This window comes from Pantherophis guttatus, chromosome 5 (assembly GCF_059756535.1).
Source record: "Pantherophis guttatus breed Tessera chromosome 5, ASM5975653v1, whole genome shotgun sequence".
In the NCBI taxonomy this organism is placed as follows: Eukaryota; Metazoa; Chordata; class Lepidosauria; order Squamata; family Colubridae; genus Pantherophis; species Pantherophis guttatus.
The window spans coordinates 13,056,877-13,075,087 of record NC_142067.1 but is presented as its reverse complement, the minus strand read 5'-3'; the positions used below and the strand labels follow the sequence as shown (position 1 = coordinate 13,075,087).

Here is an 18,211-nt window from a genome sequence, read left to right as displayed (position 1 = left end):
TTTTTTTTTGCCAGACATGGAAATAAATGCTGGAAACTGGCAAAAAAAAAAGGTCACACATTGTGGTCACATGACTGCGGGATGCTTCAAACATACATAAAAGTGAGCTAGTTGCCAAGCACTCAAAATGTGACTATGGTATGTATATGTGACTGTCATCACTTTGAAAACTGATCATAAGTAGCTCTGGGGAGGTCCATTGTAATTTCAAATGGTTGTTAAGCAACCGATCTTAAGTTGATGACTACCTGTATAGCTCAGTAGAAAATATTCATGATACCTGAAATATACACCCATCATCTCAAGAACTAGGAGATTTTACTTTAATAATATTGTATCCTCTTCTCTCCATAATATAACACATAATCTGAAACATCAAATCCCAGCACATCGGCAACCTACCAACTTGGATAAGTCTAGATAAGTTGACTGTGTAGAAATGAGGACACGTTTTGTATGCCTTGACTGATTTCTCCTACTTGTCTGTTTGAATAAATAACATTTTGCAATCTCAGAGATTTCAGGGTTCTTGCTAAATAAATATCTCATGAAAACTCGGGGGCTGTGTTTACTGAAATCTGTTGAGATTCGGGCTGTTCTCTCACTACTATCACCATTTTTTTAAAAAAAAAATTATTATAGATATTCTTATAAATGGATTAGCTTGGCTATTCACAGAAAGGCACTGGCTCCCGGTGGTCTTCCGGGTGCACTTCAAGGTATTGGTTCTCATCTTTAAAGCGCTCCATGGTTTAGGGCCCGGGTATTTACGAGACCACCTTCTGCCACCGATAACCTCCCACCGGCCAATCTGCTCCCACAGAGAGGGTTTCCTCAGGGTGCCATCGGCCAAGCAATGTCGACTGACGACCCCCAGGGGGAGATCCTTCTCTGTGGGGGCACCCGCCCTCTGGAACGAGCTATCCCCAGGAATACGACTGATCCCAGACCTCCGTTCTTTCCGTCGAGCTTTGAAGACCTTCCTATTTCAGCAAGCCAGGCTGGCTTAAAATTTTAATGGGTTATTTTATGGGCAAAGGGTTTTAAATTTTGGGAAGCCAATTTGATTTAATTCTGTTTTAATTTATTTTAATTTTTATATTGCATGTATTTTAATCTTGGCTGTTCACCACCCTGAGTCCTTCGGGAGAAGGGCGATATACAAATTTAATAAACCTAAACCTAAACCTAAACCTACCTCATTAAAAAAAAGGTAAAAACTTGGCAAAGTTTGGAAAAGCTTTAGGGCAGGGGTACCCAACCCCTGGCCAATGGACTGGCACCGGGCTGTGGCATGCCAGCAACCGGGCCGCAGAAAAAGCAAAGCCCCATCCACAGAATGCAGGCAGCAGGAAAAACCACAACCCCTCCAGTCTGTGGAAAAACCTTTCTCCACGAAACCAATCCCTGGTGCCAGGGGTGAAATCCAGGAGGTTCTGACAGGTTCTGGAGAACCGGTAGCAGAAATTTTGAGCAGTTCGGAGAACCGGTAGTGGAAATTTTGAGTAGTTCGGAGAACCAGTAGTGGAAATTTTGAGTAGTTCAGAGAACTGGCAAATACCACCTCTGGCTGGCCCCAGAGAGGGGTGGGAATGGAGGTTTTGCAGTATTCTTCTCCTGGAGTGGTTTGGAAATGGAGATTTTGCAGTATCCTTCCCCTGCCATGCCCACCAAGCCACGCCCACCTAGCCACACCACACCCACCAAGCCACCCACAGAACCGGTAGTAAAAAAATATGGATTTCACCACTGCCTGGTGCCCAAAAAGTTGGGGGCCACTGCTTTAAGGGGTCAGCTCCCAGCTGCATAGGATGCAGTTCTCAGTATTAACCCTGTCACTCTTGTTCATCAACACCAGGAGTCTCCAAAATTGGCCATTTTAAGACTTGCGGACTTCAACTCCCAGAATTCCTCAGTTAGATACGCTGGCTGGGGAATTCTGGGAGTTGAAGTCCATAAGTCTTTGAGTTGCCATGTTTGGAGGCCTCTGACCAACCAACACCATCCACCTCCACTGGACTATCATTTTTTCTCTTCTCTGTCTTCCAGGTTTTTATACCGGACCCAATCCAAGGCCAAAAGAGACGAGGTCGACCGGAAGAAACATCTCTTGGTTGCCCCTTTTGACACCTCTTTGGTTAGATTTCCTTGAGGAGAGGTCCAGGAAGGAAGGAGAATGAGACAGCTGAAAGGGAAGCCCAAAAAAGAGACATCCAAAGACAAAAAGGAGAGAAAGCAAGCCATGCACGAAGCCCGTCAGCAAGTCACAACGGTGGTGCTTCCCACCTTGGCTGTGGTGGTGCTTTTGATTGTGGTGTTCGTTTACGTGGCTACCCGCCCCAATACAACTGAATGACATGGATTTTGAACTCTGCCCCTTGGGTGGGCATGCCAAGGCCCAACAACTAATCAAAGCCCCCCCTTCCCCAAGAGATCCGTTTTTAATCACTGTTACTAACAATCCTTTTACAAAGGAATCCTCTTTCTCTGACTTGATTGACAGTCCACAGTTGCTCTGGTGGGAGGTAACATAGAACATACTTGATTCCAGGGACCCAAAGTATGTTTTATCGTCTAGCATAATGTGCCTTTTTAGACCTCAACGGTCTCTTGCTCGCTCCTTAAAAAGTAGATTCTGTTGCTTTTGGAAATTTGTATAAATCGGCTTTGAGTTTGTCAGCAGCATTGCTCCTGTCAAGGTCCTGTATTGTTGGCTTCACGGCTGCCAAAAGAAGTGGATTTTCCCCCTTCCGTTGTAATTATATAATGGCATTTGAAAAACCTTTGATTAAAAAAAGTATTTATTTTTGGAATAAAGAGAACCACGTCTTACATAAAAGGCTTTCCTCCTGATTTACTCTTGAAACCATTCTGTGGTGGAAAACGACAGAGAGTAGATAATGTTTTCCTCAGAATTAAGCTAGAATATAAACAGAATAGTTCCTTTCTCCAGACGAGGCTTTACCAATGAATAATTTAAGGTAACTTTTTAAGTTCACATCGGATATGTTTGTACTAGTAAAATAGTAGGAATTTCGGACAGCATTAATGTTGATTTTTAAAAGTGTCTACGCTTTTTAAAGAAGTCCTGAGTCCAGTATACTAAAACAACGGTTTACCACATGATGAAATGCAAATACCCAAACTATTTTTAATTTCATTGACCAGGGGTCCCCAAACCAGTGGACTGGCACTGGGCCGTGGCATGCCAGAAACTAGGCCGCACAAACAAATGAAGCCCATCCACGGAATGCAGGCAGCAAGCAAAACCACACACCCTCCGATTCACGAAAAAACCTCTTTCCACAGAACTGGTCCCTGGTGCCCTAAAGGTTTGGGAGCTGCAATAATTGACTATACAGTATCCAAATTTTGAGATACACTGCAATAATAAGGGAAGGTAACCCAGCTCTTTCATGTGTCTATTGTTCTGTCCCCGTCTCACACACGCACACAAACAGACAGCGGGGGGTTAAATAAACTGGCAGACAACCAATTCTTCCGATAAGACGCTTGGCAGCAACCCAGTAGCTGCTTGCCAAGAACTTTACTCAATAAACAAAATACACACAGTCAAGAATTGTCCAGTTCGTAAAATAAATTCAAGGCTGATAATGTTGTTTCCAAAGATGCAGTGTGACTCGGTAGTAGTTAGTTTTGTCCGTCACAGAGTCTGAATGGCCACCTCACCCTCTTTTATACCCTGTGGGGTGTGGTCCAGTGACTCAGCCTAATCTCTGGCATGCCTTTTCTTCTGTTGCGCGCGCTTATCTCTGCGACGCTGCCGAGGATCCAGCCAAGACTCATTACCCTCATCACTGTCCACCTGTGGCTGCGTGGACGTGCTTGGACCCGGCTCTATCTCTTGCCCTTCGGCGGACACCAAAGGCATTGCCAGAGAGGAGGGTCCTGGAGAGGGAGGCCTTGCCAACTCCTCTCCTTCACTCTCGGAGTCCTCTCCTGCCGATGACACAGGCTCAGGTAACGGAGCCACAACATCTATAGTCAGACGATGCCTAAAATAGGATCCCCGAACCCTTGAAGATATCCCAAAGGCAACCCCTAAATTTGGCTTGGCGCATTTTGGTGAAATTATATCTTAACTCTTTGATGACATTGTGAATTTTTAAAAAGTAAAAGAGTGAAAGCTGAAGCAGAAATGTAGTCTTTTGCCTTTTCATGTAGACAGAAAACCAATAGGGGCATGGAGTTCCTCCCATGATAAGCTGTATTTTATTGCCTAAGCCCTATAGCTTGGTTCTCAATGCTGTTAAGTATCCATAAAATTCACGGGCTGGTTGTAAACATCATACGATGCCTTAATGCAGGACGCGCAATATGGTATACTGAGCCTTAATGTGATTTTAGCTTCAGGCATTGTGTGACCTGTTTGCCCTTACAAAAAAAAAAATACCACATGACAGGAATTGCTTTCATTAGTAGTGTTACGGTTGATAAACAATAAACAAACTAGTAGTAAAAGAAATGCAAAAACAAAAAAGACAGTATCCACATTTACCGGTTAGAGATCACTCTAACACGCATTAACAGAATAATAGTTGGAAGGGACCTTGGAGGTCTTCTAGTCCAACCCCCTGCTCAAGCAGGGGACCCTATACCCGGGATGGCGAACCTATGGCACGCATGCCACAGGTGGCACGCGGAACCATATTAGTGGGCACGCCAGCTCAGCTCTGGGGCGCATGCGCGCGCCGGCCAGCTGATTTTCGGGCCTTCTGGGCCCACCAGAAGTAGGGAAACAGGCTGTTTCCTGCCTCTGGAGGGCCTGGGGGTGGGGAAGGCCCGTTTTTCTTTCTTACCTGGCTCCAGATCCTCTCTGTGTATCTGGGAAGGGCAAAAACAGTCTTTCCCACTCCTTGGAGGCCCTACGGAGGCTGAAAGGGCCCATTTCCCGACTCCCGGTGGGACAGGAAGTGATGTTTTTTCCTGTCCCCAGCCTCCAGAGACTCCTAGAGAGGCTCCTACAGACTCCTAGAGAGGTTCTGGAGGCTGGGGACAGCAAACAATGTCACTTCCTGTCCCACCGAGAGTTGGGAAATGGGCCCTTTCAGCCTCCGTAGGGCCTCCAAGGGAGTGGGAAAGGCTGTTTTCGCCCTTCCCAGATACACAGAGAGGATCTGGAACCAGGTAAGAAAGAAAAACGGGCCTACCAGGCCATCATGTGCCAGGAGCGGAGGGGGAGGGGGTTGCGCATGCATGCATGGCACACAATGGCAAAAAGGTTAGCCATCCCTGCCCTATACCATTTTAGGCAAATGATTGTCCAATCTCTTCTTAAAAACCTCCAGTGTTGGAGCATTCATAACTTCTGGAGGCAAGCTGTTCCACTGATTAATTGTTCTCACTGTTAGGAAATTTCTCCTCAGTTCTAGGTTGCTTCTCTGCTTGATTAGTTTCCATCCATTGCTTCTTGCCCTGCCTTCAGGTGCTTTGGAGAATAGGTTGACCCCCTCCTCTTTGTGGCAGCTCCTGAGATTCTGAAACGGTGTTATCATGTCACCCCCACTTTAAAAAAAAAAAATTAAATGAAAAAGAAAGTTCCTGACTTAGCATAGGAACTAAGGAAGCAAAGCATTTCACCAGTAGAATTTTCAAGCTGTTTCTCTCTTAACATGAAGTGATGGTAGGAGAATGGAGTGATTTATTAGAATCATTTTAACAGAAAAATCTCATTGCTGTTTTCTTTCCTACCTCATCAAACGATCAAGCTACCAAGAGTGCTTATTACCTGATAAAGCCATTTTACATATATTTCTAACCACCTTTTTCCCTTTGCACAAATCCATTTATAGCCAAGGTGTTATGGCTTGCAATGCAATCTTAGCATTGGGTCCTATCGTGACTCCAAGCATTTAAAAAGGCAATTTTTTTGTAATTTTATTATCTTTCAGTTCAGAATCTTAAAAGTGAAGATACGGGAAAATGGGCATTTTAGTTTTACATTACTGAACAACTCTAAATGTAGGATTTATTTATTTCTTTCCATTGTATTCATTTTTCAACTGTCTAAAGATTCCTAACACAGCTGCCTGCAATTTACTGCTGGTTCGAATCTCTCCAAGGCTCAAGGTTGACTCAGCCTTCCATCCTTTCTAAGGTCGGTGAAATGAGGACCCAGTTTGTGGGGGCAATAAGCTGACTTTGTATAAATATACAAAAGTATGAAGGCTATTGCTTAGCGCATTGTAAGCCGCCCTGAGTCTCCGGAGAAGGGCGGCATATAAATCAAATTTATATATATATATTACTAAGGCCCCACAGAGTATTTGGCCTCAAAATGTAAATTGTGCCAATGGAGGTACCATCCTCAAAGGTATATCAAACATTTGCAAAGACCATAAAGAGCAAAAAAGTGGGAAAAAGTGGGTGCTTTCTTAAGAATTGGGAATTAATAATACAAGGGTGTTACAAGAAGGAACATCTCAACTGTCTCACGTAAGTATTAGCATGATTTCTAAAGCTCCTAAAATAAGTTTATGTGTATTGCAAGGCATGCTGTAGCTTTTTTAAAGAAAGGTTGCAATATAATAATTATAGCAATAGTACAGGTAGTCCTCAACGTATAACCACAATTGAGCCCAAAATTTCTGTTGCTAAGTGAGAAATTGTCAAGTGAATTGTGCCCCACTTTACGACTTTTCTTGCCATGTTTGTTAAGTGAATCACTGCAGCTGTTAAAATTACTAACTCGATTGTTCAGTGAATTTGGCTTCCCCATGAAGTTTGTTTGTCAGAAGGTCGCAAAAAGAGATCACATGACCGCAAGACACCGCAATTATCATAAATATGAGTCAGTTGCCAAGGGTCTGAATTTTGATCACATGACCACAGGGATGCTACATAGGTTGTTAAGTGTGAAAAACGGTCATAGGTCACTTATTTCAGTGCCGTTGTAACTTTGAACAGTCACTAAACTGACTTGTAAATCGACTACCTGCAGCAAGGAGGAAAGGAAAACTGAAGTAAAATTGTAGGCCTAGTCAAGATCATGTGACTTTCCCTTATTTGCCACTTGTTGGGCCAATCGTCAGTGGTGGGATTCAACTGGTTCGGTCTGGTTTGAGTGAACCGGTTGTTAACCGCCCCGCCCCTCCCCACCCCGCCCCTTCCAGGAGTCTCCATGCGCCCAGTTTTGGCTCCCAGGTAAGTGCAGGGAGGCCTACTAGGCCCGAAACGGGGTGCGGGAGGCAGTGGTGGGATTCAAATTTTTTTATTATCGGTTCTGTGGGTGTGGCTTGGTGGGCGTGGCATGGCTTGTGGCAATGGTGGGCGTGGCAGGGGAAGGATACTGTAAAATCTCCATTCCCACTCCATTCCAGGGGAAGGAAACTGTAAAATCTCCATTCCCTCCCCAATCCAGGGGAAGATTACTGCAAAATCCCCATTTCCTCCCAATCAGCTGGGACTCGGAAGGCAGAGAATAGATGGGGGCGAGGCCAGTCAGAATGTTTACTACCGGTTCTCCGAACTACTCAAAATTTCTGCTACCGGTTCTCCAGAACTGGTCAGAACCTGTTGAAACCCACCTCTGGCGGGAGGGTGTGGCATGCCGCCCCCCCGAGCCCGATTTTGCTCCCAGGAGACTGCAGGGAAGACTCTAGGTCAGTGATGGCAAACCTTTTTGCCATCGCGTGCCAAAAGCAAGGGGAGTGTGGGGTGGTCGCGTGCATGTGTGCTCACACACATAATTCTATGTGCCCTGCCCCCCCATGCATGTGCGCACGACCTCCCCATACTACCCACACTTTTGGCATGTGATGGCACGGTGGGCCCAGTAGGCCCGTTTTTTTGCCCTCCCCAGGCTCCAGAAGCTTTCTAGGAGCCTGGGGAGGGCGAAAACAGACTTTCCCACCTCCCTGGAGGCCCTCTGGAGGCTGGAAACAGCCCATTTGCCGACTTCTGGTGCGCCCAGAAGGCCCAAAAATCAGCTGGCCAGCGTGCGCATGCGTGCTGGAGCTGAGCTAGGGAAACGCTCGTGTGCCCACCAATATGGCTCGGCGTGCCACCTGTGGCACGCGTGCCATAGGTTCGCCATCACGGCTTTAGGTCCAAAATGGGGTGCGGGGGAGGTGCAGCCGCCCCATGGCTCGTTTTTGCTCCCAGGGGAGTGTAGGAGCCCAAGTGCTGTCTGTCACACTCCCTGGCCACGCCCACCATGGCCACACCCACCCAGCCGGTCCTTAGGGCAGAGAACCGGTTGTTAAATTATTTGAATCCCACCACTGCCAATCGTGGTTGTTAAACGAGGACTATCTACACGCTCAGGTAGAATATCCAACCTGCAGCCCACTCGATAGTCATTTGTTATTTCAAAGTGTCAGGAAAATATTTATGAAGGAGGGGAATTGAATTATAAAAGGATTCATAAGCAGGGTAGAGAGCTGTGAGACCATCCCTCTAAGAAATTTGGCTTGCTGGAAACCTACATGGAGCAGGATGAGAGGCCTGGGAGAGGCACAGCAGATGTTCTTTTTTTCACCTTCTTCCCAAGCCATTTCTCAAAAATTAAAATCGGAGGCAAACAACATTTGGTGTCGGGAATACACTTAGCTTTTTTAGTGGGAGGGAACGTGAGCTGAGTGGTTGGGAGGAGAGTGTAAACAGGAGAAGATCAGAAAAAAATTACTTGATCCTCCATTTGTTGGATAGGTTGAATTTCTCTTTCACTGTTAATCCCTGATCTATTTCTTAGATAGTTATATCCCAACTGTATTATTTTTTTAATAAATAATTCACGATGGCAAATCCTTGCTCCTATTTTCGTAACAGCAACCCTGTGTCGTGGGTTGGGTTGAGAGGGAGGGACTGGCCCAGTCACCCAGCTGGCTTTCATGCCTAAGGCAGAACTATAAATTATAGTCTCCCGGTGATTGGCCCTAAGTCACAGAGACAGCTTTCGTGTCTAAGGAGGGACTAGAACTCACAGTCTCCTGGTGATTGGCCCTAAGTCACCCAGCCAGCTTTCATGCCTAAGGAGGGACTAGAACTCCCAGTCTCCTGGTGATTGGCCCAAAGTCACAGAGACAGCTTTCATGCCTAAGTAGGGACTAGAACTCGCAGTCTCCTGGTGATTGGCCCTAAGTCACCCAGCCAGCTTTCATGCCTAAGGAGGGACTAGAACTCCCAGTCTCCTGGTGATTGGTCCTAAATCACCCAGCCAGCTTTCATGCCTAAGTAGGGACTAGAACTCGCAGTCTCCTGGTGATTGGCCCTAAGTCACCCAGCCAGCTTTCATGCTTAAGGAGGGACTAGAACTCCCAGTCTCCTGGTGATTGGCCCTAAATCACCCAGCCAGCTTTCATGCCTAAGTAGGGACTAGAACTCCCAGTCTCCTGGTGATTGGCCCTAAGTCACCCATCCAGCTTTCATGTCTGTGGAGGGACTAGAACTCACAGTCTTCTGATCTGTAACCTGGTGCCTTCACTACTAGACCAAATTGGCTCCCTTAATAATACACATGAATATGGATTTTTATATCAAGAAAAGCTCTCAAGAGCTTCAAAAGTGATTCCAAGAACATTGGTTAAGTATGATTTCTTGGAAGTTCTTCTCGTGGAAACTATTAGAGTAGACTCAGAGTAGGTATATACTGTATCTTAGAGATACTAATCCCAGAGATTTCCATAGGGAAGAAAGGTCAAACATGTCAAAATGGCAGCTCCATTCTTTTTTTTACATATGCCACACATATTTAAAAAATGGCAGGGTTTTAATCTGCCATTTTGACTTTTTTGACCTCCCTCTGCAGAAACCTCTGTTAAGCATGGGGCCTTAGGGTTGCCGTAGCCCGGGAAACTCCATAACTTGTGAATAAATTGTAATATTTAAGTTGATAGATGGGGAAAATGATTAAATTCGTGATCAGAGTCTAGTCTAATTACATTTAAATGAAAGGGAATTAAATCATTTTCAGTGCTAAGTCCATCCATTCCTTTTTGGGACCACGTCCTCCAGCATGATGCTCAAAACCTGGTCTTAGTCCCCTAATGCCTGTTATTAAAAGGTAAAGGTTCCCCTCGCACATATGTGCTAGTCGTTCCCGACTCTAGGGGGCGGTGCTCATCTCCGTTTCAAAGCCGAAGAGCCAGCGTTTGTCCGAAGATGTCTCCGTGGTCAAGTGGCCAGCATGACTAAATGCCAAAGGCGCACGGAACGCTGTTACCTTCCCACCAAAGGTGGTCCCTATTTTTCTACTTGCATTTTTTTCGTGCTTTCAAACTGCTCGGTTGGCAGAAGCTGGGAGCTCACCCCGTTACGCGGCACTAGGGATTCAAACCACTGAACTGCCGACCTTTCGATCGACAAGCTCAGCATCTTAGCCACTGAGCCACCGCGTCATATTGGATATAGCCTAATGCATCTGAAAAATCTCATTTTTCTCTCCCTCTAAACACAAGCTGTTTTTGATCTCTTTCCTCACTCTGGTAATCTTTTCCATGCTTCACCTGCGAAATATATCCTCCTCCAGCTCTGAGGCTGGGTCACGTCTGATTAAAAAGGAAATCCCAATATTCTATGCAAAATCTTGATGTCAGTCAAAACTTGTTTTCGATGTTTTAAATCACCTTGTCAACTGCTGGCAAAATTAAGGCTACCGGGCAGATTAAAACTATAAAACAAGTAAGATTTTTTTTTTTTTTGCAGATAAAATCCAAGCTGAAAAACAACAAAACCAACCCTACAATATTAAAGGAAAGAACTAAAAGGACAGTTGTCCCAGGAAAGATAATCCTATATTAAAATGGCACTTGGAGCCATGCGTTAATTTCTGTTCCAACCGAAGAAGAAAAATTATAAACAGGGAGTCCTCAACTTACAACAATTCACTTAGTGCCCATTCAAAGATACAACGGCTGAAAAAAGTGACTTATGACCATTTTTCACACTTACGACCATTGTAGCACACACACACCCCATGGTCACGTGATTTACATTCAGAGGCTTGACAACTGACTCGCTTTTATGACCGTTGCAGTGTCGCGGGGGTAACATGATCCAACCTTCTGACAAGCTAAAGCCATGGGGAAACCAGATTCACTTAACAAACCATGTTATTAATTTCAACAACTGCTGTGATTCACTTCACAAACGTGGCAAGAAAAGTCATAAAATGGGGCAAAACTCACTTAACCAATTTCTCACTTAGCAACATAAATTTTGGGCTCAATTGTGATCGTAAGTTTGAGGACTACCTACAATTCATAAAGGTTGTAGAGTTGCTGAACTGAATGGGATTTCCAAGGACGGATTCTGCATGGAATTAAACTTTAGGTGTCATAAATTGAGGACTACCTATAATTCATAAAGGTTGTAGACTTGGATTTCCAAGGATGAATTCTTCATGGAATTAATCTTTAGGTTTATAGTATCCACCCAAGAGAAAGGTATCATTTATTAGAAGCCAAGTGCACTGCAGTAATGCATAGCCATATCCAAGCATCGCAGGCCAAAATCCCTAAATTCAACTTTTCCCTCCCTAAGCTATGTCCCATTGCCCACCCCCATGTGACCAATTAAATTCAGGCAAGATGTTTTCCTAATGGTCTGTCCAAGCACAGGATGGTATGCAGCTGGTATGCCGGATGACCTTGAAGCAGCATCTCAAAGAAATACAGCACTTACTTTCGCTTTCCCCCTTGCCTTCTTCCTTCCTCAGAATTCATGGCAACCTGTCACCGTAACGTAGCGAAGCACAAGCAAGCATAGGTGGCAGCTGGCAATGGGTAAGCCACGATCTGATGTGGCCTCTTGGATGGGCTCTAGATCCTTCCATGCAGTAGTGGGTTGACCCCGGTTCGCACTGGTTCTATAGAACCGGTAGTAAAACCAGAGGGAGGCTCCGCCCACCGACCCCGACATCACTAAAACGCTTCTGCGCATGCACAGAAGTGCACATGCACACATGCGTGAAGCTAGTGCGCGGCCCCGCTACGAACCTGTAGTAAAGGTAAGTAGAACGCACCCCTGCGTCCATGCCTCAGTTAATGCCAAAATTCAGTACAGCCATTTGCCACTCACACTCATACTGACGTAACTTCCAAGAGTTACGTTAGACCTCGGAGATGTACTGTAACTCTTGGAAAGGATCTCTAGTCATCCAAAAAGGACAGCGTTATCCCCAGGAAAAAGAAGTTTGCCAATCAAGAAAATATTCAGGATTGTGTATTATTCATGACCGCTGGATGAATTTCAGATAAAGAAATCAGCAATACTTTGACCCACTTTAATGGCATTTTTAAATTCAAATATCCTTCCTTGATAACAGTAGGTTAACAGAGAGTGAGAAAAAGAGATGACTTGGAAGAGTTTATCGTGGATGTTTAAAGAAAAAAAGACAGCTCTCTCGGCTTTTGTGCTTTCTCAGGGACACCTATAAGGTGAGGGTGAAGATTCGTTCTCTGAGCTTGCGGATTGGTTTCCGAACATTTCGTTACCTAGACTACAGACAATCTTTCAAGCCAGCATCCTGTTGCCCATGTGATGATGATGTTATCCATTCAGTCATGTCCGACTCCTGATGATTCTATGGGCCGGGTCTCTCCACATCTTCTGATCTTGCACTGCTTCTTTGAGTTGTTCTATGCCAGGGGTGTAAAACTCAAGGCCGGATCAAGCCCGCGGGATGCTTAAATCTGGCCCATGGGGCTGGCCTGGAAATAGCAAAGGACCAGCCCACGGTGCCTCTGGTAGCCAAAATGGAGTGTGTGGGGTGGGGCACGTGAGGTCCTCCTGTGCCCCATTTTCAGCCTGGACGGCCTCCTGCAGCACCCTGCTGGCCAAAATGGGGCATGGGGGGGGCACGCACGGCCCCTCCATGTGTTGTGGCCCGTCAGCGACCTGTGCAGCTAGTAGCTGATTCCGACAACAAGGAGGCTGGTGTGGTGCTGCGCCAGCAGCCTGTGCAGCTGGCACTCGAGTCGGACAATAAGGAGGCTGGAGAAGATGTGGTACCAGAGGCGGGGATTCAGCCAGGGCCTTCAGAACCTCCAGAAGCTCCCATAAGTGAAGAGGAAGAAGAGGAGGAGCCTCTTCTCGATGCATGGGCGCGCAGAGCTGCCAAATGGCAGGAGTGGCTCCTCAGGAGGAGGTCTCCTCGAGAGTAAGGCTTGGGGCTAATTGGCCACTCCCTTAGCCTATTTAAGGAAGGACGACGACTGAGGCAATTTGCAGGGAACAACTTCGTTCACTCTCCTTCGCGTCTGGATCTTACTTCTCTGCAAATTGCTTCTGGGCTTTCTGCCAACCATAGTAAGATTACGATTATATATTCTTTGGATTCTTGTAGGCTGTTAAGAAAGTTAATTAACAGCCTTTGTTTGAAAAAGACTGATTTAATTTAGTAAACTAAGGTTTATACAGACTTTGTGTGTGCTGCGTTCTTTGGGGTCAGTAGCTGGGGCAGAACACCATGCCCCGGTTTTGGCCTAGATGGCCTCCTGCAGCACTTTGCCAGCCAAACTGCGCTGGCCGCAGAGGATAACTACAATGTTGAAGCGGCCCTCAATGAAATTGAGTTTGACACCCCTGTTCTATGCTCTGGTTGGTGTCAGCTTTGTTGGTGTCCAGCTATCTTTGGCGGCCTTTTTACCGCTAACCCTTCCAAGCATAATTACCTTCTCCAATAAATTCCCCCGCACGATATGGCCAAAATAAGTGAGTTTTGCTCTCCAGTCTGGTGTTACGCTCTCCAGTATGTGCTTGTTGGTCACCTTGGCTATCCAAGGAAGCTGCAGGACCTCAGCTCAAATCATTTTCTTTTAACAACCCCATAATCCCTTGCAGGGAGGAGTCTGGGCAATTGAATGGAGCTAGCAGAGTGTTTACTGGCCGGATGCCCTTCCTATCGCCAATGCGGAGCACCATAGCTCAAATGAGTCGATTTTCTTCCTGTCTTGCTTTTTTAAGGTCCAGCTTTCATATTTCGTATCTCACCATGAACATTTCCATACCTCATCGATTAAAATGGACACACGTGTATTAAATTTATTTGTATTTAATTCTGGCTCCAGCCACGGCCTTCTTCTGAATCTCTGCATCTCCTTTTTTTCTCTGGACAAACCAGGGGTGGGATCCTGGGGGTTCGGCAGGGTTCGGGCAATCCTCTAGCCAAGGATTGGCGGGGTTCAGCGAACCCCCAAATGCCACCCCTGGCTGGCTACGACCACCACACCCCTCCCACCCCACTCCTCTCCTTCCAGGAGTCTCCATGCAGCCCATTCATCATTCCAGGTAAGTGCAGGGGCCGTGCGGAGGATCTGGGAGGGCGAAAAACGGGCCACCTGGAAGTTCCGGAAGTCTAGAAACGGGCCTGTTTCCGGCCTCCAGAGGGCCTCCGGACCCCGGGCAAGCAGTTTCCGCCTCCTGGAGGCTCGAGGAAAACATCCAGAGCCTGGGGAGGGCAAAAAATGCCTCCGATTAGGCCACGCCCACTATAGCTACGCCCACCCAGCAACAGCACAGCGAACCCGTTGCTAAAGAATCTGAAGCCCACCCCTGGGACAAACCTCCTTTTGAGTGCAGATCCTGATATACTCTGCACAAACCTGGATCCTTTCTGGGCACCAAAAACAGGTTTAAATATTTGACTCAGAGTTGTGATGGTGGGTTGCTTCTGATCCTTTTGTCAGGATCAGATCCCAGCTGGGCAAAATCACCCATGCGCTCTGAATAAGGGAATGGGTAGCTGAACTCTGGCATAAACCGCAAGGCAGAGAAACCTTCCCAATCAATTTTTTCAGCTCAGCTCAATTGTTTTTAATATATTTATTCTCCCCGAGGCTGTGAATTAATGGCTGTTTTGGGGAATGGTGCACACAATCTTCCCCTTTCCCTCCACTTTATTAACTCAGCCAGACAGATGCGCCCTAAGACGCTGGCCATTACCACTAGTTAATACCGCAGCAGCGCACATGGGTTTTTTTTGGGAAACTGAGTTTAAAAAAGGAACCTCTGATAATTACCTGCAAAAGATGCAACGGAGCGAGAGGCCTTGGGCTTCTTTCCAGAATTTTAATATAGAAGGGCTTGAGAAACAACATTCCATTGGCAGAAAAGGACATGTGACGATAACCTACTCAATTTACATGCAAATCTTCTACGTTATTGTTTGGATCAACAAACCCAGGAGTGGGCTGCTACGGGTTGGCCCGGGTTCAGGAGAACCCATAGCTAACGTTATGGCTGGTTCAGAGAACCTCCAAATCCCAACCCTGGCTGGCCCCGCCCACCCCTCCCCTCCTCTCCCAGGAGTCTCCACACAGCCTGTTTTGGATGCAAGGTAAGTGCAGGGCCTGCGCAGAGGCTCGGGGAAGGGGAAAAATGGGCCTCTGGGAAGTTCCGGAAGTCTGAAAACAGGCCCGTTTCCAGCCTCCAGAGGACCTCCAGAGCCCGGGGGAGGCAGTTTTCACCCTCCCAGAGGCTCAAGAAAAGCCTACGGAGCCTGGGGAAGGTGAAAATATCCCCCCCAGCCGTGGTGCAGAGGCCGACTAGGCCACGCCCACCATGGCCACGCCCACTCAGCAACCGGGCAGAGAACCTGTTGCTGAAATTTTTGAAGCCCACTTCTGAACCAACCAGATTCACATTCATATCAGAAATAGAGAACAGCCCCTCCGTAGCATGCATTACAAGTAGTTTTTGAATTTATTTATTTTATTTATTTTATTAAATTTGTATACCGCCCTACTCCCGAAGGACTCAGGGCGGTGAACAGCCATAAAATAAAACATGTAGATACAAAATTTAAAATAGAGATAAAACTAATTAAATAAATTTAGCTGAGACATTTTAAAACCCCAATAAATTAAAACCAAATTTAAAATTCCATTTAAAAAGAGGAAAAGTTTAGGTCAGGCCAGCTTGATGGAATAAAAACGTCTTAAGCGCGTGACAGAATTATGACTGTGATGGAGCCGCCGATTAATAGTCATAAGATGTAACGATCATAAAAAGTGACTGACTCAATTTTACGTTTATTTTTTTTGCACTAGTTATTAAGCAAAATGAATGCCATGGTCATTAAGAAATACCACGGTTGTTAAGCAAATCCGTTGTTTGCTATAGTGTGGTTTTGCCATCATCCAAGAGGGGGTTATTTTTTTTTTTGGCAACACTGTTGTAAAATATGGGGTGAAAATGCTTCTTTTATCATGTCAGAAACATCTTCAAATCAGGGGTGAAATGCTCCCAGATCGGACCAGATCGCCCGATCCAGTAGCGATATTGGCTGGTAGTTCGGTGATCCGGTAGCAATGGCGGAGCTAAGCTCCGCCCACCCACCCAGGTGTCATTACTTCCTGGTTTTAACCAGGAAGTAATGTGTTTTTTATGTGATGTAATGTGCAGGCGCAAAAGGTCTGCACGCAAACATGACACATGCACACGCTTCCGAACCGGTAAGGAAGGTAAGTAGATTTCATCCCTGCTACAAATGATAGGTAGTCCTCGGCTTACAATAGTTCATCTCGTGACCGTTCAAAGTTACAACAGCACTGAAAAAAGGTGACTTAGAATTGTTTTTCGCAGTTATGACCTTCGCAGCATCCCCATGATCACGTGAACAAACTTCAGAGGATTGGCAACTGATTCATATTTATGATCGTTGCTGTGTCCCAAGGTCATGTGATCCTCTTTCGCGACCTTCTGACAAGCAAAGACAATGGGAGAAGCCAGACTCACTTAACAACCGGGTTACTGACTTATCAACTGCAGTGATTGACTTAACAACTGTGGCAGGAAAGGTCGTGAAACGGGGCAAAACTCACTTAACAAATGTCTCGCTTAACAACAGAAATTTTGGGGTTAATTGTGGTCATAAGTCGCGGACTACCTATATAACAGGGGTGCTATTCAGCAGGTTCTAACAGGTTCTGGAGAGCCAGTAGTGGAAATTTTGAATAGTTTGGAGAACCAGCAAATACCACCTCTGGCTGCCCCCAAAGTGGGGTGGGAATGGAGATTTTGCAATATCCTTCTCCCAGGAGTGAGGAGGGAATGGGGAGTTTGCAGTATCCTTCCCCTGCCATGCCCACCGAGCCACACCCACAGAACCGGTAGTAAAAAAAAAATGGATTTTACCACTGCTATATAGTCATATAACATTCAACACTGAGTGAATAAAGTAGTTATAAAATAGGACATAGAAAATTTTGTTGTTAGTTGCGAAGTCGTGTCCAACCCATCACGACCCCATGGACAACGTTCCTCCAGGCCTTCCTGTCCTCTACCATCCTCTGGAGTCCATTTAAGCTCCCGCTGACTGCTTCAGCGACTCCATCCAGCCACCTCGTTTTCTGTCGTCCCCTTCTTCTTTTGCCCTCAATCTTTCCCAGCATTAGGCTCTTCTCCAGTGAGTCCTTCCTTCTCATTAGGTAGCCAAAGTATGTAGAATAAATTAAATGACATTTGTTTAGTATCTGGCCATGTCAACAACATTTTGTCCTGCCAACGTTTTCCTCCGTACATAACAGAATAACAGAGTTTAAAGGGACTTTGGAGGTCTTCTAGTCCAATCCCCTGCCTAGGCAGGAAACCCTACACCACTTCAGACAAATGGTTATCCAACATCTTCTTAAAAACTTCCAGTGTTGGAGCATTCACAACTTCTGCAGGCAAGTTGTTCCACTGGTTAATTGTTCTCACTGTTAGGAAATTCCTCCTTAGTTCCAGGTTGCTTCTCTCCTTGATTAGTTTCCACCCATTCTTTCTTGTCCTGCCTTCTGGTGCTTTGTAAAACATCTTGAAGGACATCGTATGCACTGTCGCACGTGCGAGATGGATTGTTCTTCTCCCCATTTCACACAAAGTATCTTCCATAGGGAAGCTGTAAATGCAGCGTATGGATTAGAAATGAAAGTGACATGTTTGCCGGCGAACAGGTGCTTTATAAATAAGTAAGATTAATAAAACGTGGTCTATAATTAGTACCACCTTGTACTTATCAAAGCCTGCCCCAACGTGTGAGTCAGGAAGCGCTTCAGGCTACAGCTGCTACCTTTCCAATTTCCAAATCCCCTTCTGAATAATACAACATTCAGTCTGTATTTTGGGTGGTTGCCTTCAGATGCCTATTGAAGTTAGGTCGCATCCTTTTTTGAAGGCCTGTCTCCTCGCCACTGAAAGTTATCTCCTGCAGGGACTCATTATTTTTATTGCTCAGATATTATTTCGGTCAAGTGTACACGCGTCCCAC

The 18,211-nt window shown here is 45.8% G+C and overlaps 1 long non-coding RNA gene across 1 annotated transcript in view; it reads left to right on the top strand.

Moving 5' to 3' along the window:
• Positions 1-2,839, top strand: part of LOC117660476 (uncharacterized) — a 73,313-nt gene extending 70,474 nt beyond the window's left edge. Inside the window, exon 3 of the long non-coding RNA XR_004589661.3 lies at positions 2,050-2,839. This is a non-coding gene — a long non-coding RNA (uncharacterized LOC117660476). The remainder of the gene's footprint in view (positions 1-2,049) is intronic.
• Positions 2,840-18,211: the final 15,372 nt, after the last annotated feature.